This window comes from Lissotriton helveticus, chromosome 10 (genome assembly GCF_964261635.1).
Source record: "Lissotriton helveticus chromosome 10, aLisHel1.1, whole genome shotgun sequence".
Lineage (NCBI taxonomy): Eukaryota > Metazoa > Chordata > Amphibia > Caudata > Salamandridae > Lissotriton > Lissotriton helveticus.
Window position 1 is genome coordinate 136,176,778 of NC_136071.1, and position 26,525 is coordinate 136,203,302.

General features: G+C 45.2%; 1 protein-coding gene across 1 annotated transcript in view; it reads right to left on the bottom strand.

Annotated features, from left to right (window-relative positions):
- Positions 1 to 26,525, bottom strand: part of LOC144786025 (uncharacterized) — a 302,339-nt gene that overhangs the window by 252,016 nt on the left and 23,798 nt on the right.

The window sequence follows — 26,525 nt, forward strand, 5'->3', positions numbered from 1 at the left end:
TCTGTATAGATTACACAAGCGTACTGTCGTAATGGCAGAATGTCGATTGGCAGAGGGAATGTTCTTTCATATTCTAGATATTTTAGTTCCTTTAGTTCCGGATCAAAGTAGTATTTTACTTTGTCCATTGTAATGGAATTCACCCATTGTATCCATTCCGGATTCAATGCTGTTGTTGGTAAATTACACGGGGTTGTTAATGCCTCAAAGGCTGATTCTGCTGTTCTGACTGTGATGTGTCTACCGTCAGCTTTATCTTTTTCTCTAGCTATTGCGGTTTGAACTGCATGAACAATGTTTTCTTTAATGCAGAATTTCTTTTCAGCTTCTGTGTACAAGTGTGATTTGAATGCAATTGGTACCTTTTCTCCCTTGTTAGAGGTCAGGTATGTGAATCCGCATCTTCCTGGGATGACTCGAATCACAAGGTCACGTGTTTCTAATTTTGTTTTAATTAACATATCTGTTTGTAAGGATCTCAGAATTTCTGTGTATATTTGAGTCCAATTGTTTTTTTTTAAATCTGGTTTTATTAGATCATAAAGGGGTTTGACCCTTTCTGCGTAATTTGCAATGTATGTTCTTCCGAAATTTAGGAAGCCTAGAATTGACTGTAGGTTTGTTTGTGTTCTAGGTGCTTGGAGTACGGCACATTTCTCTAGGAAATTGTCAGCCAGGCTTTTGCCTTCACTTGATAATTCATATCCTAAGAACAGGACTGTTAGATGGGCAATTCTAGATTTTTTAAAGTTGAATTTGTAACCCTCTGCTGCGAACCCAAGTATTATGGTGTTCACTCTCTTCAAGTGAGTATCCAAGTCATCATCTGTTAGGTATATGTCATCGACATAAGATAATGCTTCGTCATCATATGTTTGTAGTAACTCTGTTACTCTCGCTGAGAATAATCCTGGGCTGTTCTTGTACCCCTGGGGTAACCGACAAAATTCTTTTTGAGCGCCATTTATTGAGAACGCTGACAAGTATCTGCTCTCTGGTGCTATATTTTGACAAAAGAATCCATTAGAGATGTCTAATGTTGTTTTATATTTTTTGCGCACTATGCGAGTTTTGCACTGCAAAAGTTTTGCAACATGAGTTAAGGTGTCTGTAATCCAAAACTAGACGATATGAATTGTCTGGTTTGGAGACAGGAAACAAAGGGTTGTTCATTTGTGAGGTGCAAGTTTCAATCACCCCCTGGTATTCTAGTTGATCTAGAATTTCTTTTACCTGTTTTTTAGCTTCTTGCTTGATTGGATACTGCCTTTGTGCAGTAGGTTGTGATTTTAACTGGATTTTGTGTGGAGGAGATTCCTCATCCCATCCCACATGATTTTTATATAAAGCAGGAGCTTGAGCTACTGCCCACTTTCTTGCAAGTGTATATTTTTTATGAATTGGAATATGATTTGAGAAGGCAGGCATAATTATTTCTTCGCCATGTGGGCACTCCCTGACAAACTCTGGTGGCCAATCTTTTTCAGCTAGAAGGATGTCATAGCCCTTGGAGAGATTATCCCAAAAAAGGGCCCTTATTTTTCTAGTCTTATCCCCTTCTATACGTAAAGTTATTTCATATATTTTGTGAGGTTTGCTAACTCTGGTGTCTGCAGTTTCCACTTGAATGTATTCATTCGTGCCCACTGTCTCCAGATGATTCATAAGGACTTTGCGCGCTATGCTCACTTCTGCTGCGCTGTCTAGCATTGTCTGAGCCCACTCTCCGTTTTTCAGCTGTGTCCTCAGTATTCTCGGCATTGTTGAATACTTTAATACTGGCTACCTTCTTCTTTGGAAACTGTAATTTTTTATTTGGATGAGCAGGTTCCTTGTCTTTGGACTTGACGTGCCCTTCCCTGGGTTCCGATCGTCCTCTTCTTTCCGATTTCTGCGAGGAAGTCTGAAAAGATTGAGAGGGACGTGTATCAAAATCTTGATATCTATCAGGTTTCTTTATGTTATCCCTATTTCTAAGGTTGTATCTTTTCACAGAGGGCTCCCTTTGGGGACACTTGGGTCCTTGGTCCGGAGATCTTTCTCTCCACCGAGGAGACCTTCCTCTGGACTGGAATCTTTTTTCTTTTGGATTGGATTGTTTGTTTCCATCCCAGTTCTTCTTTTGATTGTTTAGATTATTTTTAATAAATACTTTTTCAGGACTTTCAATTAGTTGGGGCTTCACCGGTATTCCACCCAAACTATCTCTACCTAGTTCTTCATAGGATTTTTCTATAATTCTGGCAATTTCAGCTGGTTGGTCTGCTATATCTGTCTCTTTTAACCTCTGGCGGATCGCCACATTCGCTGCTTCTCCTTTTCTGTTGGCTAGTAATATTGCCGAGACCTGCTTGAAGTCTTTTAGTAATTTCATACCGAGAGTTAAAGCGGGTTCTGGACCGTATTCGTCTTGAATTTGTTTTAGCACATCTGGTATTACTGACATGGATGGAACTCCATGTGTTTTTGTGTAAATGGAAGCACAGACTGTACCCCAAGTGTCACAGTCCTCCACGTGTGGTGCGATTCCCATTGGAAGACAGATAGTCAGAATCCTGTGTTTTTCTACCGGGGTGGTATCTGGAAATACCGCCTCTATTTGGGTGATTTTTTGTGCTAACCAGAATGGTATTTGTTCCCGTTTAGCTGGTACTTTACCTAGGCAGGACTGTATGTTCTGTGGTGTAATTTTATTTGTGTTCCCCTGATGAGGGGTCAGCTGTGAAATTTTAATTACTGGTTGGACAGTTGAAGTCCGCATTACATATTGGACTAATTGTCTATATATTTTAATTAATTGTTTTAGTTGTACTAAAAGGTCTGCTGCAGACATTCTTTCGATGTCTGGATGTGGTGTGTATCCGGCTAGGACCGGCCACGTTGCTCCTGGTCTACCTAGTGGACTGAGCCTGGTGATGTGATTATTATGTTTTAGGGTGCCATTAAACAAGAGCAGGTGCTCTTGGAATTTGAGTGGTACTTCCACTTCCTCGAAAGGAATGTACTCATCAGGAGGTTCCTCTGTTTTGTAATAGTGGAAGACCTTTGTTACAGCATTAGCTGCTGGAAAGTTTATCCATGAATAGAATACCTCTGTCTGCCGATATTCGTGTGCCTCAATTACGAATATGACTGTACCACCTCTTGGTGTCAGTCCATTTTCTATAAGTTTTAAAGTTACAGATTTTCTTATGTTGACCGGGATGAGTATTATATCCGGGTCTGCTTCTTGCATAGTATTATCAGCTTCTATTAGTTCAGCTGCTAATCTAACTCTCTCTCTTTCATCATCCCTTTCTGACATTTTACTGTCAGGAAGGTTATTCTGTTTGTTTGCAGATCAGGTTTCTATGGAAACAAAGATTAGATGCACAATATTTTGGAACAGTGTATCCTTCAACGTTGATTGAACCAAAAACCATACATAGGAGTTCCCTCCTGCGAGGTTTGGCGGATTTTACCTCTCACCCACTCCAGACGTCTTTGGAGTATTATGGGAAAAAAGGGTCTGAGTGAAAGAGCACGACTGAGTTACTCTAAAGTCTTGCGTTAGTTTTATCGCCTTTCCAAATGTTGGGCGCCATGTAGTGTAGTTCCTATTATCCCAATAGGCTCTGCGCATTGGAATAATACCTCCAATAGTATAGACCTAGACCAGACGTTAACTAGGTCGTCTACTGTCGATATTAGACTTAAAGTTTTGGGTTTGCCAGCTAGCTCAGAGTTCACTAGAAACTTTCTCGAATAGGCAAGGAGGAATTGAACCTCCCTGGATAGACAAGAAGGGATTTAGTTTCTGACAACCATAGAACATGACAACTTTGCTCTCCCCTAATCAAGAGTGTATCTCTAGAGTCGTGTGAAAACAAAAGACAACTTATTTTACTCAGTCAGTACGTGCATTCTTAGTTTCACCAGTTTGTAGAGAAAAGGAAGAGACGGGCGTGTTCAATAAAAGATGTTGTTTATTGATCAGTCTCTTTTCTCGTACAAGAGAAATGGATCGATATTATCGCAATACTTATGGTTAAGTAAAGTGCATACAATAAAAGCAGAATTATGAAATAATACTGTAAAAGCATTGATATGGTTTCTAAGCCATATGCTATTTAAAATGGATAAAATATATACATACACATATACATTCGACTAATCGTACTCAACTGGGGCTTCTAACCACGCCTACCCCGGTGTACCTGACCTAAGCCTAATACGTGGGCTGGAGTAGAAAGTAGCAGTTTTGAGTTAAGTTTGTTTTGCCAAGTGACTGACCCAAGAATTCTCTGCAAGGGGTTATTCAGTTCTGTACCTGAGATCTAGGATGGTTGAGGGATGGTATCTCTCGTCTGTGGTCTCGATATTCCAAGCTGCCTGCAAGGGCTGCTCGGAAGCGCCGGAGCTGGATTTCTCGGCAGGAGAAAGGCAGCGTCTCGTTCTCAGCGCGTCAGGAAGGCGGGGCAGCGCCAGTGGGCTTCGCTCTCTGCTGGGCTTCGGCAAGTCTCGCTGCTCCGATCTCGTCACCACCGCGTGTGTTTGCTTAAGGCAATGTCGGTAATATTTATACCTGTAAGGTGCCGAGATTGACGTAAGGATGGACATAGATACGTCAATAAGGATGTCATACGAGCTGGTCGTTAGCACATTCTTTTACTGAAGTTCTTTGAGAAATCAAAACAATGGCCGCAGGGATTTTCCCAGGTTGTCATAGGTTTGATTTGTTTTGAGAACTCCGTATGCCTTATCAGGGGCTGGAGGAATATTGCTTGTCTAATTAGATGGCAAGCGTTATGACCTAATCAGATAACGCGCTCCTGTGCCGTGGTCTGGCTTAATCAGATAACGGTTTCTGCATCATGGGATGGCTGCTAGTTAATTTGTTAACCAGAATAGGGTCAGGAATAGGGGGATCTATACAGAACCTATAGGAATACATCACAAGATATGATAGTCATTCCATCTATCCATAGTGACCATAACCCCCTATCTCTTAGCTTGTGGAACTTCATCACTGAGGGGAAGCCCCTGCCCACGAATAGATCAACGCTGGCGACCAGAGAAATTGCACCTTCAAACTGCAAAATATTCATTAAATGGCAAAAATTTGCCATTAATGAACAAAAGACCAGCGCCCTGGGGGAGATCGCAAGAGCTCAAACGGAGAAGCTCTCTGCAGTCTGTATTAACGATCTAGGTCTTGCCCAGGCTGATGTGGTCTATGTGGAGACAATTGACAGGATGGCTGCTCTCTTTCTTGACTCTCGCGGGTCAAGTCAATCGAAGAGTAGGAAATCCACAGCCAAGTGGTACAATCAAGAATGTAGAGGAGCCAAATCTAAATTGATAAGGGCCATCAAAACCCGTGATGCAGCCGAGGTTCGCTTAGCTCGAGCCGCGTACAGGCAAACACTATTGGCGGCAAAGAGGGCTTGGGATGACTCCCATTGGGAAGAGTTGAAGCAGGCTAGCCAGTCCAAAAATGGCGAGCGGTTTTGGGCTTTAGTTAGAAGAGCAAACGATGGTGATACCGAGCCATTACCCACTCATATTACGGATAGGGACTGGTTTGAACATTTCAGGAGGCTGTATTAAGGGCCAGGGGTACTTGATAGCAGCAAGCCCTCTGTATACTATACACCACCTCTGTCCGCCACTGCGATCCCCATTGATCTCATAGGACAAATAGAGGTTGAGTCAGCTATTAATAAAATTGTTCAAGGCAAGGCACAGGCCAGGATGGCATCCCTGGCGATCTGTTCCGTGCCAGCCCCAAGCAGTGGGCCAAGTTCTTCTCCCTCTTGATCAACGCCCTTCTCCTTGGGCCCCCAGTCCCAAGCTCATGGAAGAGGGCTGAGGTGATCCCCATTTATAAGAAGGGGCCAAGGGGTGACCCTGCCAACTATCGTCCAATCAGCTTGATCGATGCTGGTCAGAAGGTGGTTGGCAGGGTTCTTTTGGAAAGAATCCTCTCCTGGGCGGAGGAGAATAACATCATCTCCCAATTCCAGGCAGGCTTCAGGGCTTGCACAGGCACGTCGACCAGGCATTTAGGCTGGTACTACTCCATTGGAAGACAGTATCCATTGGTAAAGGCGGCCTGTACCTGGCCTTTATTGACCTGAAGACGGCGTTCAAGCTGGTCCCCCGAGAGCGCCTGTGGGTGGTTTTGCAGGAGATGGGGTTTCCATTGCCCATACTGAACCTGTTGGCCTGCATGCACGACGGAACGTATGCATGCATCCGGTGGGGCACTCAGGAGCAGAAAACGGCTAAAATCCCGGTAAACAGAGGTGTCCGCCAAGGATGCGTCCTGGCGCCAACCCTCTTTTCTCTGTTTGTAAACGGGGTTGTCTCCTTTCTATCTGACATCGACGCTGATGCCCCCAGCTTGGCTGGTGTTAAAGTCCCCGCTATGCTTTTTGCTGACGACACGCTATTGGTTTCTAAGACGCCCATGGGGCTCCAAAGCTTTTGGATCAGTTTTGTGTCTTCTGCAACTTAAGGGGCTTGGTTATTAACACCTCCAAAACAAAGCTCCTCTACTTTAACACCAGTAGGAAAGCAAACCGTACGCTCACACTAAATGAGGAGCCACTAGAGCATGTTAAATTGTTTGACTACTTAGGGATTAGGATATCCGATCAACTCAAATGGAACCCACATATTGAAAAATTGGCCCTAAACCATAAACGTGTTGTGGGCGTTATCGGTAGGGAGCATAGATCCTCATTATCCAGACCCATAGCTCCTGCACTGGAGATCTATTCCGCTGAAGCTATAGGCAGCGCACTGTACGGAGCGGAGCTCTGGGGCTTTAATAAAGTTGATTCCCTTGTTGTGGCTGAAAATAATTTCTTTAGGGAGCTCCTGTCCCTACCTAGGGGCACGCCTAACAAACCTCTCCAACATGACCTTGGCCGCAGATCTATTAAAGACCTTATAATCCTGCGTCCGCTTCTCTACTGGGCTCGTCTGTGGCGCACACCTGAGCTAGTTAGCTACGCAGACGGCCTTAGAGAAGTTATGAATATGCCGGGGTCTCATAAAATTGTTTGGTTATCAAAGGTTAAGGAGCTGCTAACAGCTCTTGGTTTTAGTTCTGCATGGGAGACCGATGCATCGGTTTCTAAACTGGAGGTCAAGCGAGCATATTGGTTGTGGGTCGATGCCCAAGATGCTAGAGCTGAAAATCTGGGTAGACTCACAGACGAGTTTCGTCTGCACAAGACAGTACACTCTCTTGAACCTTACATGGACTTTATCAGAAAACCCAAAGACAGGGCCTTATACATCCAGTTTAGATTGGGAACCCTACCGGTTCGAGAACGCACTTCCAAGTGGAAACCCCCTCACCAAACACTTGCCACTTGTCCGTTCTGTAACGCTGCACTAGAAACTATTCCACACCTTTTTTTCGTTTGCAGCGTCTATAACAAACCCCGAAATGGCTAAAACCTGTTTGTCGGCAGCTTGAGACTAGGGGCCATGTCTCTGCCTTAAGAATCCTACGGACTGATCCTAACACTACATTGGCCTGTGGGGTAGCAAAATTCCTCAGCTGGGCATGGGTGATTAGACTTAAAGGCCTATGACAAATTTCACTAGGTGTTTTTTTTATTTTTAAAATTATGCTCAAAGCTGTAAATGGTTTATTGTCTTTTTATCCTCGTCTTTTAACTATTTATGAAGCGTTTTTTTAAACCAAAAATGTATTGTATTCTAATTGTTATGTGCTTTTAAGATATTTTCTATATCGAAATAAAGCTTTGATTGATTGATTGGTATTTGTAAAGCACAAACTAATCACCCATAAGGGTCTCAAGGCGCTGGGGCCATCTACCCTGCATCATCTGTGTTATTTCTGAGGGCTCTGCTGGTCTGAGGCTTGTGACATCTGTGTTCTCTGATGAAATAGCTCTAGAGGTTTAGATCTGAGCATGTGTGATTTCTGTAACTGCTGGGATAACATGGCCCCTGAGGTGTGTGAAAATAGAACTTGAGTAAACCTTTGGCTAGAGCTGTAGACAAGAGATTGTGGGTACTATGACATTTCTCCTGATGTTTGGCTTCTGGCTTGGTTCTTTCTGTCTAGCTAATCCGCTGATTAGTCTCTCTAAATGCCTTTTCTTTGTTCTTAACTTTAGAAGGGAAGGAGGGAAGCTGACTCTACCTGTTGCTGCTGGTTCTGTGGAGTCCAGCAGACCCTGTGATTAGACATGTGGGCACTGTCGACACCACTCAATGGACAAATGTTAGCTGGGAATTCATCTCCGATTTGGTGTCCTAAATGCCTGTAGTCTCATGTGTATAAAGTTGAAGACTGTGCAATGGGTACAGATCTCATGGGAAATGTATTTAATGGGATTCGATGCCACGTCACAAAGGATGACAAAGGTCCTTGCACCAGCCTATGGGTGTCATTTAGCAGTCGCCAGGGGTCGCGCTGTGACCCCTGGCTTGCCCTTTGCTACCCCTAGCACTGCTTTTATATTATTCACTAATAGTGTAATAAAAATGTAGTAGTATAAACTGGAATATGTCCTTCCATAGCAGCTAAGGTAAGTAAAAAATGGTTTTAAATGCATGTTGTGTGCATGCTTGCTGATGAGAGTATGTTTATGTGTGCGAGAGAGTATATGTGTGAATTTGTGTGTATGTGTGTGCAAGTGAAAGTGGAGGTCAAAGGGCGTGTGATTTCACTTCTGCTACCCATGAACTGACATCCTTGCACCAGCCGTGGAAGATAACGCTGTCAGCGTGGATACCACATTCATGTCAGCGGTGTTCTTGTCTTCCAACCTTTTTAAAGTTCTTACCTGGAAAGCTTACAGACTATGATAATTACTAGCTTGCCTTTCTTCAACCATTTTCTATTTTTTTTTTGACTCTGACATTTTGTGTCTATAGCCTTACATGGAAAGGTATCTAATAGATATTCTGGAAATCTAGTTTAGAACCTGCCTTCCACGACCTACGTTAGTAACTCAGGCTCTTTGCTGTCCATGGGCAACACACCTTTCTATCCTTGTGAGCACTTGTAAGGAGGGAGTGTTAACACATCAGGAATGAATGGCCATAGGGTAACTGCATACCACAATACCAGTAAAATACTGTTTGTGTTATTGCATGTTGGGGTAGTGAGGGACACGTTCCACTCGTAAAGCAGCTGATTGATTCAGGGCATTGCCTAAATGTTCATAGGAAGCTGGTGCTAGGCTTTCTTTGGGCTTAAAAGGCTGCACCCTTCCATCTCCTGGGCCCTCGAAAGATCTATTGCCATGCTGCTGTGGGACCAACAGCTCCCGCCTCATCCCACCTTTGACTGCCTGGACCAAATGATGCTCTGTAGGGATCCACTCAGCACCATCACCCAGTTTGCAGGTAAGGGATTTTGTCCATGTGCATTTGTTTGTGTGTGTCTGTGAATTCGTTTTTGTTTGTGTGGTTGCAAATGAGTGTGGGTAAATATTTGCCTACAGGTGGTCATATGCCTCACCTGTGGGACCATGGTAGTGGTAATCTCTGAGATATCTCTGACATGCTGGGGACTTCATTGCCATTTGTAGTGTCTCCACATTTTGGTGACCACCTACAGCATAATAGTGGCTGGGGAAAATTGGGGGCGAATATGGTGTATTCGAAAGCCCCGGCATAATGATGGCTCTGTATGCACTCACTCACTCATCCATCCATATGTCACTTTTTACCCATCCACCTATCCATGCCCTTTCCTATTCACCCAACATACTCTCAATGACTGGCTCAATCATGCCCTAATCACCCAACATACACTCAATGACTGGCTCAATCATGCCCTAATCACCCAACATACACTCACTGACTGGAGCCATCATGCCCTCAGGGGCTTATCCATTTATACACTCACTCAGTTATCCATCCATCCATGCATCCACACATTGACTACCACTCACTTTCATCCTCTCACCAAAACCATAAAACCACACATATACACACACTTTGCAATCAATGAGGAAGCAATGCCACACAAGGGTTTGACACTGTTGTGACGTCAGTCAAAGGGGTGTCGTAGTGCATTGGCTTTGTAAACAGTCCCACTAACTATTTTTAGGACTTTTGCAATGTAGAACAATGATTGGTCGATATACCTACCAGAAACTTATATTGACCACCAAGGTCAAAACTGATAATAGTTAATAGTGAATATGTTTAATAAAAAAAGAGAAAAAATCAAGTTCTTGTATTTGGACAGAATCAGTGAGGCAGAGAATAATATTACATCGATTCAACAAAATCTGTTTTTTCCACTTATCCCTAAAGGGAGAGGTTCAATGCATGATGAGAGCCACTGTACACCAGTGTGGTCACCCGCTGTCCACTCTGGGTCCCATAGTGTTGCGCATTGGTACACAGTGTGTACAATGGACGTAACAAAGATCCCTGAATCCTTTCAGGTACGGGGAGGAGGGCTGGGGTGGTCTCCTGTTAGGAACCAACCATTAAACAAAGACTTTTGTCTAAAGTGATGGCATTTTGAAGGAGCGCAAGGGCCTGGCACTTGTGTCCACTACAGCAGGGCGCGTGCCAGGGGGTGTGCAGATGAAACGCTGACAGGGTGTGGCACTGCCACACACTTATTTGTCCGAGCACATTTGCTTCACACCTTGGAAAGTTGTTCTAATAATTATCAACAGCAAATAAGTCGTCTGAGGCGGTTTCTGTAGCTTCAATCAACTGTGGGCTCAAACCAGACCTTCTAGCCTGGTTCCCCACTCCCCTCGTGGCCCATCCTCTGAAACTTAGGGGCCCATTAGGATGGCGGGCGGACTTTGCCCGCCGCCATCCCCGTGCAAAACGAGACCGCCCGCCATAGGAGCGGCGGTCCCGCCTTGGCCATTAGGATGCGCCCGCCAGTGTGGCGGGCGCATCCTGTATTTTTAGCATTGCGGCAGACGGTGCTGAAAGCACCGCCCGCCGCAATGGTAAAAATGCACGTTGTGCATTTCATAGCACAACATGACAGGCACTGCGCGGTGCCTGCCATGTTGCACTTTGAAATGCGGGGGGTACCATCCATGTGCACCCCCCGGAGTCCCAGGGGGCCTGCAACGGACCCCCGCAGGGAGTCTTCGCATGCCTTTCCGTGGCGGCATTGCCACCACGGAAAGGCATGTCCGCAAGCCCATCATAATATGGCTGGCGGTGTCTAATAGACACCGTCACCATATTAAACATTTTCCGTCCCGGCCGCAAGGCGACCGGGGCGGAAAAGCGGCGGATGTTGTTTATGTCCGCCATGGTCCCCCCGCCATGGTAATATGGCGGGGGGGAAAATGGGTGGCGGCCGGCGATCCGCTCGACATCGTAATGGGCCCCTTAATGTTTGCAGATAGAGCGGGGGTGCAATGTTAGAACAAGGGGTGTGCGAGTTTGTGTTGAAAGCAAAGCAAATGATAGTTGGAAATGCTTCAATCAATCTTAGACACTTGAAATTTCTGCCGAACAGCAAGCAATCCATTCCCTTATTTTGAGTTATTCAGTGGCACTACAGAAAGGGACCAATCATATGCAAATGAACCTTGGCACCCAAGGAGTTACATCAACCAGTGTCATAGCAAGAGGCAAATGGGCCCTAGTGCAAGCAAATAAAGTGGATCGCATTCCATAGTTTTGGGTTAAAAAACAGCCACTAAATTGTGTGAACTGTGCCCTTGATCCCTGTGGGTCATGGTTTCACTGCACCTTTTGCACTCTTGACAGCTCCAGTCCTGGATCTAGCTCGGATTGCTGTGACATATCCCCTCCCCTCTGAATCAGATCTGTAAAGCTGGACTACTAATATGGAGATGAGATTACATTGATTACTGTCTGGACTCAGCCAGGTGGCTTGTCAGTCCAATATGGGATATTACCCGTCACTACCAATGTATTTATTTAGAGTTTTATATAGCGCGAACATGACCCACGAGGGTATCAAAGCACTTTACACATGAACAGGGTAAAAGAAGAGAGCAAAGCAGACAATGATAAGCAATAATAACAAAATAATCGTAATTATATAAATGCAAACCATACCCTCTTCTATCTCTCCACTATTCATTTTCAATCCAAATAACAGACTAACATATCCACCCCTCAAATTAATTTAATATTTCCCTATACTAATCCTGATTGGGTTCTGGAGTAGCATTCAACTTGCCAAAAAGTGCTTCAACACCTCATCAGGGTTAGCAAGCGCTATATAAACCAAACCCTTAACTCTTCCATCCCTCCACTATCCTTTCAATCCAAATAACAGACTAACCACTGCTCAAATTAATTTCATATTTCCCTAGACTAACTCACCACTAATACTGTTAGGCTTCTGGAGCAGGGTGGTACCCACCAAAATGCGCTACAACACCTTCTTAGGGGTAGCAAGCGCTATATAAATGCAAACCTTTCCCTCTTCTATCCCTCCACTATCCTTCTCAGTCCAAATAACAGACTATCATATCCACCGCCCAAATTAATTTCATATTTCACTATACTAATTCACCAGTACTCATTTTGGGTTCCAGAGAGGCGTGCTACTCGCAGATAAAGCGCTTTGATGCCTTATCATGGGTAGTAAGCGCTATATTGATGCAATTGCAAAACAATACATGAAGTGGTGGTTCGAGGCCGGGTTGGGGAACTACCTTCAGACCCACCAATGATAATTGCAGTAGCATTTATGCTATGACCCTTTAAGCAGGACCTCTACAACCATCCTGTTCAGTATGAAAGCACCATCAGTGCAGGGACACACACTCACTACCATCAATCTCAAAGCCCCTGAATCACACATTTGCACACTCTAGTGACAGCTGCATGAATGGGATCATGTCCGAGCACAAATATACATCCGTGGTTCACAGGGGCGTAACCCCCCCCTCCCCCCACCCCCGCAGCCCCCGCGGTGCGGTTGGGCCCCAGTGTCCAGCACATGAAAGGGGCCCCATCAGCTCATCTGCAGAGAGCTGTGACAGAGACAGGCTCTACAGCAGCAGCTGTACGTGCAGCCTGCTCTGAGCCCCTCGCTCTGACCCAGGACTCCGACTGAAGAGAAACAAAGTATCAACTTACATTGTTTCTCTTCAGTCAGAGCCCCAGATCAAGGATGGGGTGGGGGCCCTCAGAGGGTTACAGGAACTTCATCAGCCAATTTGCCACACACGGTAAAAAGAAATTCAGCCATGCATTAAAGCCCCTCACTCTCTCTTACTGGGGATCTTGTAATTTGACATTTTCATTTTTCAGGGGAAATACAGAATTCCTCCAATTATGGATTCCAACATATTGGAGGGCTTGAAATGTGTTTCTTCTTTAAAATGAAAGTGAAAGATATGGAAGGGGCTGTTCTTGCTTCAGGCCGAACCCCCCCCCCTCTTTCCTGGGTCTGCAGTGACTTGTTTACAGGGACAGTGATGATGATGGCCTCATGATTTGCTCCACCTCCTTTGTAAATAAATGTTCAACTTCTATTTTATTTGGATAGGATGGGGCAGCAGGGTCAAGCCCGGCAGTGACTAGACTAGGGACAGGAGGATAACTCACTGAGTCCTATGATTTGGGACCATACAACAGACATGGAGAGCGAGGTGAGTGTGCACAAGGCCTCTGTTCCATATCTTCATATTTGGTGATGTCTGGGCTGTGCACAAGGTCTGTGTTTCATTACTGGTGATGTGTGCTCAAGGCCAGTGTTTCATTTCTGGTGATGTCTGTGGTGTGCACAAGGAGTGTGTTTCATTTCTGGTGATGTCTGGGGTGTGCACAAAGCCTGTGTTTCATTTCTGGTGATATCTGTGGTGTGCATAAGGTGTGTGTTTCCTTTCTGGTGATGTCTGTGGTGTGCACAAGGTGTGTGTTTCATTACTGGTGATGTCCGGGGTGTGCACAAGGTGTGTGTTTCATTTCTGGTGATATCTGGGGTGTGCACAAAGCCTGTGTTTCATTTCTGGTGATGTCTGTGGTGTGCACAAGGTCTGTGTTTTATTACTGGTAATGTCTGGGGTGTGCCCAAGGTGTGTGTTTTATTTCTGGTGATGTTTGGGGTGTGCACAAGGCCTGCTTTTCATTTCTGGCGATGTCTGTGGTGTGAACAAGGTGTGTGTTTCATTTCTGGTGATGTCTGGGGTGTGCCAAGGCCTGTGTTTCATTTCTGGTGATGTCTGGGGTGTGCACAAGGTCTATGTTTTATTACTGGCGATGTGTGCTCAAGGCCTGTGTTTCATTTCTGATGATGTCTGTGGTGTGCACATGGTGTGTGTTTCATTTCTGGTGATGTCTGGGGTGTGCACAAGGCCTGTGTGTCATTTCTGGTGATGTCTGGGGTGTGCACATCGTGTGTGTTTCATTACTGGTGATGTCTAGGGTGTGTACAAGGCCTGTGTTTCATTTCTGGCGATGTCTGTGGTGTGAACAAGGAGTGTGCTTCATTTCTGGTGATGTATGGGGTGTGCCAAGGACTGTGTTGTATTTCTGGTGATGTCTTGGGTGTGCACAAGGTCTGTGTTTCATTACTGGTGATGTGTGCTCAAGGCCTGTGTTTCATTTCTGGTGATGTCTGGGGTGTGCACAAGGTGTTTTGTTTAATTTCTGGTGATGTCTGGGGTGTGCACAAGATGTGTGTTTCATTTCTGGTGATGGCTAGGATGTGCACAAGGCCTGTGTTTCATCTCTGGTGATGTCTGGGGTGTGCACAGGGCGTGTGTTTCATTACTGGTGATGTGTGCTCAAGGCCTGTGTTTCATTTCTGGTGATGTCGGGGGTGTGCACAAGGTGTTTTGTTTCATTTCTGGTGATATCTGGGGTGTGCACAAGATGTGTGTTTCATTTCTGGTGATGGCTAGGATGTGCACAAGGCCTGTGTTTCATCTCTGGTGATGTCTGGGGTGTGCACAGGGTATGTGTTTAATTTCGGGTGATATCTGGGGTGTGCACAAAGCCTGTGTTTCATTTCTGGTGATGTCTGTGGTGTGCACAAGGTTTGTGTTTCATTACTGGTGATGTCTGGGGTGTGCACAAGGTGTGTGTTTTATTTCTGGTGATGTGTGGGGGTGTGCACAAGATGTGTGTTTCATTTCTGGTGATGGCTAGGATGTGCACAAGGCCTGTGTTTCATCTCTGGTGATGTCTGGGGTGTGCACAGGGCGTGTGTTTCATTACTGGTGATGTGTGCTCAAGGCCTGTGTTTCATTTCTGGTGATGTCGGGGGTGTGCACAAGGTGTTTTGTTTCATTTCTGGTGATATCTGGGGTGTGCACAAGATGTGTGTTTCATTTCTGGTGATGGCTAGGATGTGCACAAGGCCTGTGTTTCATCTCTGGTGATGTCTGGGGTGTGCACAGGGTATGTGTTTAATTTCGGGTGATATCTGGGGTGTGCACAAAGCCTGTGTTTCATTTCTGGTGATGTCTGTGGTGTGCACAAGGTTTGTGTTTCATTACTGGTGATGTCTGGGGTGTGCACAAGGTGTGTGTTTTATTTCTGGTGATGTGTGGGGGTGTGCACAAGGCCTGCTTTTCATTTCTGGTGATGTCTGTGGTGTGAACAAGGTGTGTGTTTCATTTCTGGTGATGTCTGGGGTGTGCCAAGGCCAGTGTTTCATTTCTGGTGATGTCTGGGGTGTGCACAAGGTCTATGTTTTATTACTGGCGATGTGTGCTCAATGCCTGTGTTTAATTTCTGATGATGTCTGTGGTGTGCACATGGTGTGTGTTTCATTTCTGGTGATGTCTGGGGTGTGCACAAGGCCTGTGTGTCATTTCTGGTGATGTCTGGGGTGTGCACATGGTGTGTGTTTCAGTACTGGTGATGTCTAGGGTGTGTACAAGGCCTGTGTTTCATTTCTGGTGATGTCTGTGGTGTGAACAAGGTGTGTGTTTCATTTCTGGTGATGTCTGGGGTGTGCCAAGGACTGTGTTGTATTTCTGGTGATGTCTTGGGTGTGCACAAGGTCTGTGTTTCATTACTGGTGATGTGTGCTCAAGGCCTGTGTTTCATTTCTGGTGATGTCTGGGGTGTGCACAAGGTGTTTTGTTTCATTTCTGGTGATGTCTGGGGTGTGCACAAGGCCTGTGTGTCATTTCTGGTGATGTCTGGGGTGTGCACATGGTGTGTGTTTCAGTACTGGTGATGTCTAGGGTGTGTACAAGGCCTGTGTTTCATTTCTGGTGATGTCTGTGGTGTGAACAAGGTGTGTGTTTCATTTCTGGTGATGTCTGGGGTGTGCCAAGGACTGTGTTGTATTTCTGGTGATGTCTTGGGTGTGCACAAGGTCTGTGTTTCATTACTGGTGATGTGTGCTCAAGGCCTGTGTTTCATTTCTGGTGATGTCTGGGGTGTGCACAAGGTGTTTTGTTTCATTTCTGGTGATGTCTGGGGTGTGCACAAGATGTGTGTTTCATTTCTGGTGATGGCTAGGATGTGCACAAGGCTTGTGTTTCATCTCTGGTGATGTCTGGGGTGTGCACAGGGTGTGTGTTTAATTTCTGGTGATGTCTGGGGAGTGCACAAGGCCTGTGTTTCAGCTCTGGTGATGTCTGGGGTGTGCCAAGGCCTGTGTTTCATTACTGGTGATGTGTGCACAAGGCCTTTGTTTCATGTCTGGTGATATCTGGGGTGTGCACAAGGTGATTGTTTCATCGCTAGTGATTTCTGGGGTGTGCACAAGGCCTATGTTTCATATCTGGTGATGTCTGGGGTGTGCACAAGGCCTGTGTTTCATTTCTGGTGATGTCTGGGGGGGTGCACCAGGTCTGTGTTTCATTTCTGGTGATGTCTGGGGTATGCACAAGGTGTGTGTTTTATTTCTGCTGACATCTGGGGTGTGCACAAGGCCTGTGTTTAATTACTGGTATTGTCTGTGGTGTGCACAAGGTGTGTATTTCATTTCTGGTGATGTCTAGGGTGTGCCAAGGCCTGTGTTTTAATTCTGGTGATGTCTGGGATGTGCACAAGGTGTGTATTTTATTTCTGATGATGTCTGGGGAGTGCACTAGGTTTGTGTTGTATTTCTGGTGATGTCTAGGGTGTGCACAATGTCTGTGTTTCATTACTGGTGATCTGTGCACAAGGCATGTGTTTCATTTCTGGGGTGTGTGCAAGATGTGTGTTTCATTTCTGGTGATGTCTAGGATGTGCACAAGGCTTGTGTTTCATTTCTGGTGATGTCTGGGGTGTGCACAAGATGTGTGTCATTTCTGGTGATGGCTAGGTTGTGCACAATGCTGTGTTTCATTTCTGGTGATGTCTGAGGTGTGCACAGGGTGTGTGTTTCATTTATGGTGATGTCTGGGGTATGCACCAGGTGTGTGTTTCATTTCAGGTGATGTCTGGGGTGTGCATAAGGCCTGTGTTTCAGCTCTGGTGATGTCTGGGGTGTGCCAAGGCCTGTGTTTCATTACTGGTGATGTGTGCACAAGGTCTGTGTTTCATTTCTGGTGATATCTGGGATGTGCCAAGGCCTGTGTTTCATTACTGGTCATGTGTGCACAAGGTCTGTGTTTCATTTCTGGTGATGTCTGGGGTGTATCTGTCGTATCATCTTCAGGTGTGCTCAGAGTTACAGCAGGGCTGAGACTGGCATCTGACAGCTCTCGGCCAGCCCTGGCCTCTAGCCCTCTTCAATTCAGCTCCGACGCTTTCAGCCAACTCGGTCCTCTAGCTGCTGTCATCCACCTTGGGCCACTAGGCACCCTCGACCAGCTCTGGCCTCTAGCCGCTATCAGCTAACCCTGTTCTCTAGCCCTTTCAGACAGCTCGGGCCGTTAGCCGCTCTTAGACAGATCGGGCCTCTAGGCGCTCTCAGACATCTCTTTCTCTCTAGCATGAACATTATTCACAAGAGTTATCTTGACATTTTTATTGCTGCCCGAAAGCTGGATGCACAAGGAACTTTGCAGCAGGCGTTTTTAAATCGTAAGAAGCTGATCAGCACAACGCCCCTCCTGAGTACATCGCCCCACGCCAGGTCAGGGCGAAGTGCGGCCGCACCACTCGCACTGCCCTAAAGCGGGCCCCGCTCACCACTCCCAAGCTCAATTGTTATATGCATATTTTCCACTAAAAGCAAGAAGAATTTATAAAAATGAACCAGTAGTGGAAAGTTGAAATAAACAGATCTAAGGAAGAGAATGATTTTCCAGGGTGAGTGAAGGTGAGTGCTTCTGTTCTTGTTCTCAAAACTTAGACACTTACTTGACATTAAACTAGAGTTTGTTGTCTGTACATACAGTCCCTCCTGGGGTGCAAAGTCTGTTCCATTTTTTGGGGGATACCAGAGCTCATAAACACACTGTTATAAATGTGCTTAGATTCGCAGCAGTCCATTTAGGAACAGCACTTGTGCTGGAGAAAGGTTCCTTTCTCCATGGTGAATAGTACAAAGGACCCAAGAACACAAAGCACCGGCCAGTGCATATTTGAATGTAGGGGCAAAAATGCTGCAATTTGAATTTCAGACGGCATTATGCTGTTAAAACCTATATGCAGTGGTATATTAGAATGCTGCCTATCCATGAGGTGATGTAGCCCTTCGAGTTATTTAACATAGTGCTCCGGTATGGGATTCTAACCTTATTTTATAGATTCATTCTCAAGTGCAAAGTGAGACGCATACACATAAAGAAGTCAGAACTCTCAGAGAGCAATATAAAGGACAGAGTGGAAGATTAAATTAGAGCTGAGAGCGCATCCATCAGAGCAAGAAAATGAGAGAAGGGAAACCTGTGATTGAGAAGTGTAACAATATGAGGGGAAACAAATGTGAGAAGCAAGAGAACACATTAGGTGACAGAAGACGCAGAGCATAAGGGGTGAAGAACGAGAGTGGGAGGTAAAACAGAGGAGGAGCAAGATAATGAGAAGGCAATAAATAGAAAGAATGAGAGTAAGTGAGGCATAGAGAAAAAGAGAGTAAGGGTGCAAGAACTAAGAAGAGAAGATAAAGATTTTGAGAGAGGGAGAAAGTGAGAGAGTAGATACAGTGAGATCAAAAGAGAAGGCATGTTTTGTGATCTGCTGTTAATGAATTGTAATCTCAACTAGGCCAAGTCATAGTTTCAACTTTTTGAGGTTTGTAAATGTGTACAGTAACACCTTTGGGACTGTAGAAATACAGAACAAAGAAACACTTTATTATAAGAGATGCCTTGATGTGAAGAGGGCTATCAGAGAGTTCCGCAGACCAAAGGAGAGTGAGATACGTTTACAGTGTTTGAGAGTAACAGCAAAATATAAGACCACAAATCTGAGAAACCTTAAAGCACCCAGAGATGCGAATAGATAAACAGAGAGAAAAAAAGTAATCTTTAAAGAGCACAAATGTGTGCATGTGAGAAAGAAAACGGGATTAGAGCTATGGAAAATGTATTAATTTGCACTTAGGAAAAAAACACTCTGGCGAATGAAAGAATATAAGATCAAAAGGTGAACGAAAGCCCCAAAGAGAAAGTATAAAAGGAGCCTGAGAAACCCAGAGAGTCACATAAAGAGTGAAAGAGACCCACAAGAGCAAACAAGACACCCCGAGAATGAGGGAGAAAGGTAGCTAAGCCATGAGAGAGAGAGCATATGAATGTTTTGTTTTGGAAGGATCACTGACAAACAATACGTTCTATTTCTGTTGAACATCATCAAAATATGTTGTGTAGAGAAAATTAAAGAAGCCATAGATGGTAGATTGTGTTGCGTGGACTGGTGTCAGGGGATAGATAAAGAGAAGATGAGCAAAGAGAGAAAGGTAATGTTAGACAACCTAGGAGAGAGTGAAAGAAATCCCTTCAAATAGATCGAGAGATGGGGCGAAGATGGATGAAGTAGGGCCTCAGGAAGCAATAGTATGGGCCCCAGGGAGACAGAAAGGGTGAAAGAAACAAGCCCAGAGGGAGGTGATAACATTTTTTGAAAGAAAGAGTTCCATAAATGTAGGGTAAAAAGATCCCAAATAGGAAAATGGGAGGAGGAGACCCGGAACCCACAAAGAGAGTGCAAAGGTAAAAGAGAGAGCCAGTGAAAAGGTAAAAGAGAGCCAGTGAAAGACAAAGGGAAAAGGAAGAAGGCTTCTGAAAAGTATTAAGACTTTGCAAAAGAGAGAAATCCACTGAAACAATGGGTAAAGGAGACCCACAGGAAGAAAATTAGATAAAGGAAACACCGAAGGGAGAGGACAACAGTATTCCCTTTACGTGAGTTGGTTGTCAGTGTTCAGTGCATGTGTGATGTGCTGGATTGCGAGCACAGAGTTTGAAGCTCTCTAGTTAAGTGTAAATAGCTCACAGTGTTCTGACCAGCCACTGCCGTATCCCCCGACAGCGCTTCCTTCTCAGACTGCTCAGCGGGATCAAGGTTCATTGATTAAGGCTCATGGACCACTTCTCCATATTCCATAATTAAAATCCAACTCTGTGTGAGGGATTAAACTTCCTAAGCTGATAACTCTTAATACATTGATTATTTGACATTTAAGGCTCACATTTACCATCTCACTAATAAAACCTGAATATACTTTTCTTGAATCTTGGTGCAGTTAAAACATCTTTGTTTATAAAATACTAGCAGCCCGTCCCGACGTTGTCCGGGTATGAAATAGAATGTGTGTAATGTGTGTATTTTTGCAAGGGCAATTTATTTTAAAATCTCTCCGTTTAATGAGAGAGTTGAGTGACAGCGAGTAGGAGAGACTGCAGTAATTGCCCCCGCAGACACGCTCATTTGCGTGGTCCCCCGCTTGAGGCCCAGATGCAGGCCTGTTTGATGTTAGCTGGCGCGTGTTCCCCCGCTTGAGGCCCAGCTGCAGCCCTGGTTGATGTTATCAGGCGCGTGTAATTAGTGTACTGATCCGCCGCCTGAGCCCGGCTAGAGTCCTGGTTGATGATAGCAAGCGCGTGTAATTTCGTTGAATGAGAGAGTTCAGTAACAACGCTCAGGAAAGGCTGTAGTAACGTTACTTACCAGGCCTCCAGGTGAACGCGTTTGTCACTCCCCCAGCACAGGGCCACAGCAGACGATCTTCTGATTAATGTACGACCCACATGGCATGAAGGGCGGAACGTAGCACACGCCCCCAGCGTTTCTCACGCCCCCAGCGTGCCCCTTGATGCGCGCAAGTGCGTTCACATGGCATGAAGGCCGGACACACGCCCCCCAGCGTTTCTCACGCCCCCAGCGTGCCCCTTGATGCGGCGCAGCAACGTAATTGGCGCTTGTATGTACGACTCACATGGCATGAAGGGCGGACACACGCCCCCAGCGTTTGTCACGCCCCCAGCATTTGTCATGCCCCCAGCACATGCCCACAGCCCACTATGTGATGGCCGTACCACACGCCCCCAGCGTTAGTCACACCCCCAGCCCACGCCCACAGCACAACGCAGACACGCCCACAAGGGACAACTTTGCTGGCACGGTTCTTTTACCTTTTAAATGTATAGAGGAGTTGGCATAACGGCTAAGGCGCTCGACCTCGGACCTGGGGATCTGGGTTCGAGTCTTGGTAACTACGCCAAACATCCTGTGATTCGGGGCAAATCACTTAATCTCCCCGTGTCTAACAACAATTAATGTGTGTGCTCATCTAATGTAACTGGTGCTATGTAAAGCACTCTGATACCTGATTCAGTTCGGGTCAAGTTCGCGCTATATAACACTCTGCAAAAAAAAATATATTTATTGTGGCCGTCTGCATAGCCTATGTCCTTCTGCTGCAACTGCCCTTTCCAACGCTGTATTGGGTGTTGTGATTGGTGCTGTGGTTACTGAGATTACCCACCTCAAAGGTTTGGGCTCTCTCTTTATAATATTAGAATGGATCTAAGTATTTGGTGGCATATCCTATTCTGCTTGATGCAATTAGGTCTTGGCTTTTTCCCTAAAACTTTTTAATTTGCTTTATTCTCCTTGTAAATAGTGTTTCTTATTGACGTTCACCACTTTGAATTTTACTTGTGTTGATGGAATATTATATTAACAATGTTAAAATTTAAATATTTTGAAAACCCATTGATCTTTTATGGTTCTGATCTATTTAATAATGTATCCAGGAACAAACACTCTTACCTAAATCCAAGGACGATGAGGTAGAACAGTGGGAGAACAGAAGAAGGAGGCAAAATGTAGTTGGACAATTTAGTGTGTGTGGCAAGGTGCAGTGTTTTTTCTGTGTTGTCACCCAATACATTGAGCAGCTGTGGTGGTGGGCACTACGGGAGCCAGGACAAAAAAGCACTGGGGAACTGGCACCATCTGGCCTCTCTAGGGACACCAGTGAAGACTCTGAAGTAAACAAATACAACCTTTGAGGCTAGGGGTTCTGGGAGAGTATGAGGAAGAAGGGCAATAAGAGCTCAAAACGAGCGACCCAGGCTCCAGGTCTATACGGGATTGATGAAGAGCATAGTGATAGATAAGAATCACTGGAAGAGCCAATCAAGGGACACAGTGAGAAAGTGTGAAGGAAAGAAATCATGAGGGGCTATAAGGACAAGGTCAGCGGGAAAGCTGATAAGAAAGAGAGGGTGGGGTATAAAAGAGGAAATGAGAAAGGAGAAATAGGGAATGGAGAGGGTGAGAAAATGGACGAAGGAAATGCAAAGCAGATAGCAGAAAAAGAGCAGAAAAAGGGAGAGAAATATTGCACAGGCAATAGGAAAATCATAGTGGAATGATTTCGACGGGATGGAAGAGAAAATGTTGGAGATAAACAGAGTAACAGAATAGAAAGACAAGCATTGGAAATGCAATAGGTCTCGCATTTTTAAAGTTTGAGCTATTTGTCTTATAAATAACTTTTTTTTATTTATGTGTTGTTTTTGAAAATAGCTAAATTAATAGCTTTGTCAGTTACAATGCCAATAGTTATAACTTTCGCAAATGTGACACCTATAGCATTTGTAATGCAACATGTTTTGTATTTACGTGACTTAGATGTATTGGTATTACAAATAACAATGGATTTTAATGTTTTTAAATAATTAATACTTAAATAATTAATTTAATTTGTAATGTCAATAGCTTTAAGTTTTGTAAATAACTTTTGTGAAGTTTATGTTCAGTGTTTTTTATTATGACGAAAATCCAAGAACAAAAGTGAAATATTAACATCTTTTTGTGATTTGTAATAAAGCTTGAAAGCTTGAAAACAGCTTGAAACATTGAAAGAACATATTTGAACCAGTGATGCTGTGGTTGCGCTGAGTGATGCTGTGGTTGCGCTGAGTGATGCTGTGGTTGCGCTGACTGATGCTGTGATTGCGCTGAGTGATGCTGTGGTTGCGCTGAGTGATGCTGTGGTTGCGCTGAGTGATGCTGTTACGCTGAGTGATGCTGTTGTTGCGCTGAGTGATGCTGTGTTTGCGCTGAGTGATGCTGTGGTGGTGCTGAGTGATTCTGGGGTGGTGTTGAGTGGTGCTGTGGTGGTGCTGAGTGATGCTGCGGTGGAGCTGAGTGTTAATGTGGTGGTGCTGAGTGATAATGTGTTGGTGCTGAGTGATGCTGGGGTGGCGCTGAGTGATGATGTGGTGATGCTGAGTGGTGCTGTGGTGGTGCTGAATGTTGCTGGGGTGGTGCTGAGTGATGCTGTGGTGTTGCTGAGTGATGCTGTGGTGGTGCTGTGGTGGTGCAGAGTGGTGCTGTGGTGGTGGAGAGTGGTGCTGTGGTAGTTCAGTGTGGTGCTGTGGTGGTTCTGTGTTGGCACTGAGTGGTGCTGTGGTGGTGCTGAGTGATGCTGTGGTGGTGTCGAGTGGTGCTGTGGTGGTGTCGAGTGGTGCTGTGGTGGTGCTGAGTGGTGCTGTGGTGGTGCTGAGTGGTGCTGTGGTGGTGCTGAGTGATGCTGTGGTGGTGCTGAGTGGGAGATGGGAAGAGGGAGAAAAAGGAGAGCAGGGAGAGGGAGAGGGTAAAGAGAGGGAGAGAGAGGAGAGAGAGTGGGGGAGAGAGGAGAGAGAGACAGACGGGGAGAGGAGAGGGAAGAGAGGGAAAGGGAGAGAGGGAGAGGGAAGTGAGGGAAAGGGAGAGAGGGAAAAGGGAGAGAGGGAAGAGGGAGAGAGGGAGGGTAAGAAGAGAGGGGGAGGACGAGAGCGAAGGACAGAGGGGAGAGAGAGGGGAGGGAGAGAGGGAGAGAGAGAGGAGAGCAGGCAGAGGGGGAGATGGGGAGAGGGAGAAAAAGGAGGGCAGGGGGAAGGTAAAGAGAGGGAGAGAGGAGAGAGAGGGGGAGAGAGAGAGGGAGAGGGTTAGAGAGGAGAGAGGAGAGAGGGGAGAGGGAGAGGGAAGTGAGGGAAAGGGAGAGAGGTAGACGGAGAGAGGGAGAGTGAGAGAGTGAGGGGAGGGAGAGAGAGGGAGGACGAGAGGGATGGAGGGAGAGGAGAGGGATTGGAGTGAGAGAGAAAGAGAGAGGAGAGCAGTGAGAGGGATATTGGAGGAGAGAGTGAGAACCGGGTGCAGCATACCAATTCATGGCAGTCCATTTATAGCTTTGAATGGTCTTAATTGCAAGACAGGAATCAGATTTTAAGGTGCACAGTCTATATGCCTTTGAGTTTCAAAATGTTCGTTTTCTACATGGTATCCCTCCAATGAGGTTAAGTACTGGCCTATGAGGTTACAGTAAGAAATCACAGTTGAAAAGAGGGGAAATAAACAAACTAGCCGCAACGTACACATAACTATTGTTTTTGATGCAAGAGAAATTAATAAGATTCTCTTTAGTTATATGCAGAAGTATATTTTCTACGAAAGTGGATAAAGAAATACTTATGAAGACAATACAGAAATTAGTTACCATGCAAGAAAGCCGTAATTGAATAATACATAACAGAAGCAACATGCGATACTTTCAAGCTCAGTTCTTTGAAAAGCAAACGAAAAGATGGTAAAAAAAAAAATAAAATCCACGCCACAGCTTGCTATTGCTCTCACAAATAGGAATGCATTTGCTTGGCTTTACTTCTACCTTCTTTTTTATGCATAACAGACCTTTTGTTGTGTTGTCCCCATTACACCAAAAAACGACAACTTGTCTTCAGAAAATCGTGAGCAAACCACTGCTAAAACCATGTTACTCCCGAGTGGGTAGCGCGTGTTCACAACATCAAATACATGGTGTTTGGCTCAGGTTTTCACTAATAGTGACGCAACAATCAAAATTACAGCGCAAGACACAGTGAATCTTACCTTCATAAAGTATACAGCAAAGTTGCAGCCCCACGACAAATCACTCGGTACCAGGTAGTGGACGAGTGAGGGCCGGAACCAGGAAGTGAATAAAATGGAAGTCTCTGAAAGCTCATTGGTTGAGGACATACGTAAGAGCTGGAGCGTCAACCGCAATTGTGTTAAATCAAAAGAGCGGCAAAAAGTGAGGAAAGACTATATGAGTGGTGAAAGACTCTTTGTCTCATACTGGTCATTAACTAAAACTGGCGATTAGGTGCCAATATGTGTGAATAAAGTCAGCCCCTATTAGTGTTTGATAGCGGAGGTACATTGCTTAAAATTGACAATTGTACCGAAACGGGCAGTGAAAATTGGGTATATTACCTAAATGTACTGATTAATATATCATCAGCCAAGCTTCCAGTTGCGCCGAAGAAAGGAAAGGGAGAGAGGTGGAATGGATAGAACCAGCGGTAACTAAAAAATGCAAAAAAAAAAAAAAAAAAGTTAAAATAAAAGGAGACACGGCCTGGCGGCCGTGAAACTGAAAGCACGGCCGGCCGGCCGTGAAAGCCTTTGATGCAGCAGGGAGCGGAGCGGAGCGGGGAGAGCTGCTGGCGGCACCAAGCTGGGGAACAGATGGCTGGCGATTTGATGCTGTGCACGCGCATTTTAAGTCATTGCGCTTGCGCATTGACCTAAAAGCGCACGTGCACTGCATCAAATCGCTAGTTTGGTTAAACTCTGGATAAGCCCCTATATCTCTCGCCAGCTCGAATGCGCAAGCGCATCGGCAGGCGAGACCTAAAAAAGGATAGGATGAGAATGAAGAAAAGATAGGATGCTTAGAAATAATGGAAAGGAAGAGACAGAAAGCAAGAGGGAGATAAGAGAAGGAGGAGTGGATGCACTTTTGGCAAAACTGAACGATGAGTGGGCCCGATGTATGCAGACTCCTGTTAAGGCTCTGGACTCGAAATCCAATGGGGTTTCCCTGCGCATGTTCGAATCCTGCTTGCAGCGTCGTGTGATTTTGCATGAACACCATTTGGTTTGTTAAGAAAATGTTCACTTCTCGTTAGTCAATCCTCATCAAGTCACAGAGTTTAACAGCAAACATTCAAACTAAATGTAAACATTAAGACAATTTCAACACTCAGGAAGTGTTTTAGAGAGCAGGTGGTTCGGAAGGGTTCGTAGTCTGGACCTGTCCTGCATGATCTTGACGAGTCACGAAAAGAGTAATGTTTTTTATGTAGCGTGTCTTGTTTAGGCTTTTGACTCTTTCTGAGTACACTTAAGGGCCCGGTCCCAGCGCCGTACGTAATATAGGGAAAAGAGGGTAGAAATGCGCAGTGATTGATTACTGCTCATCT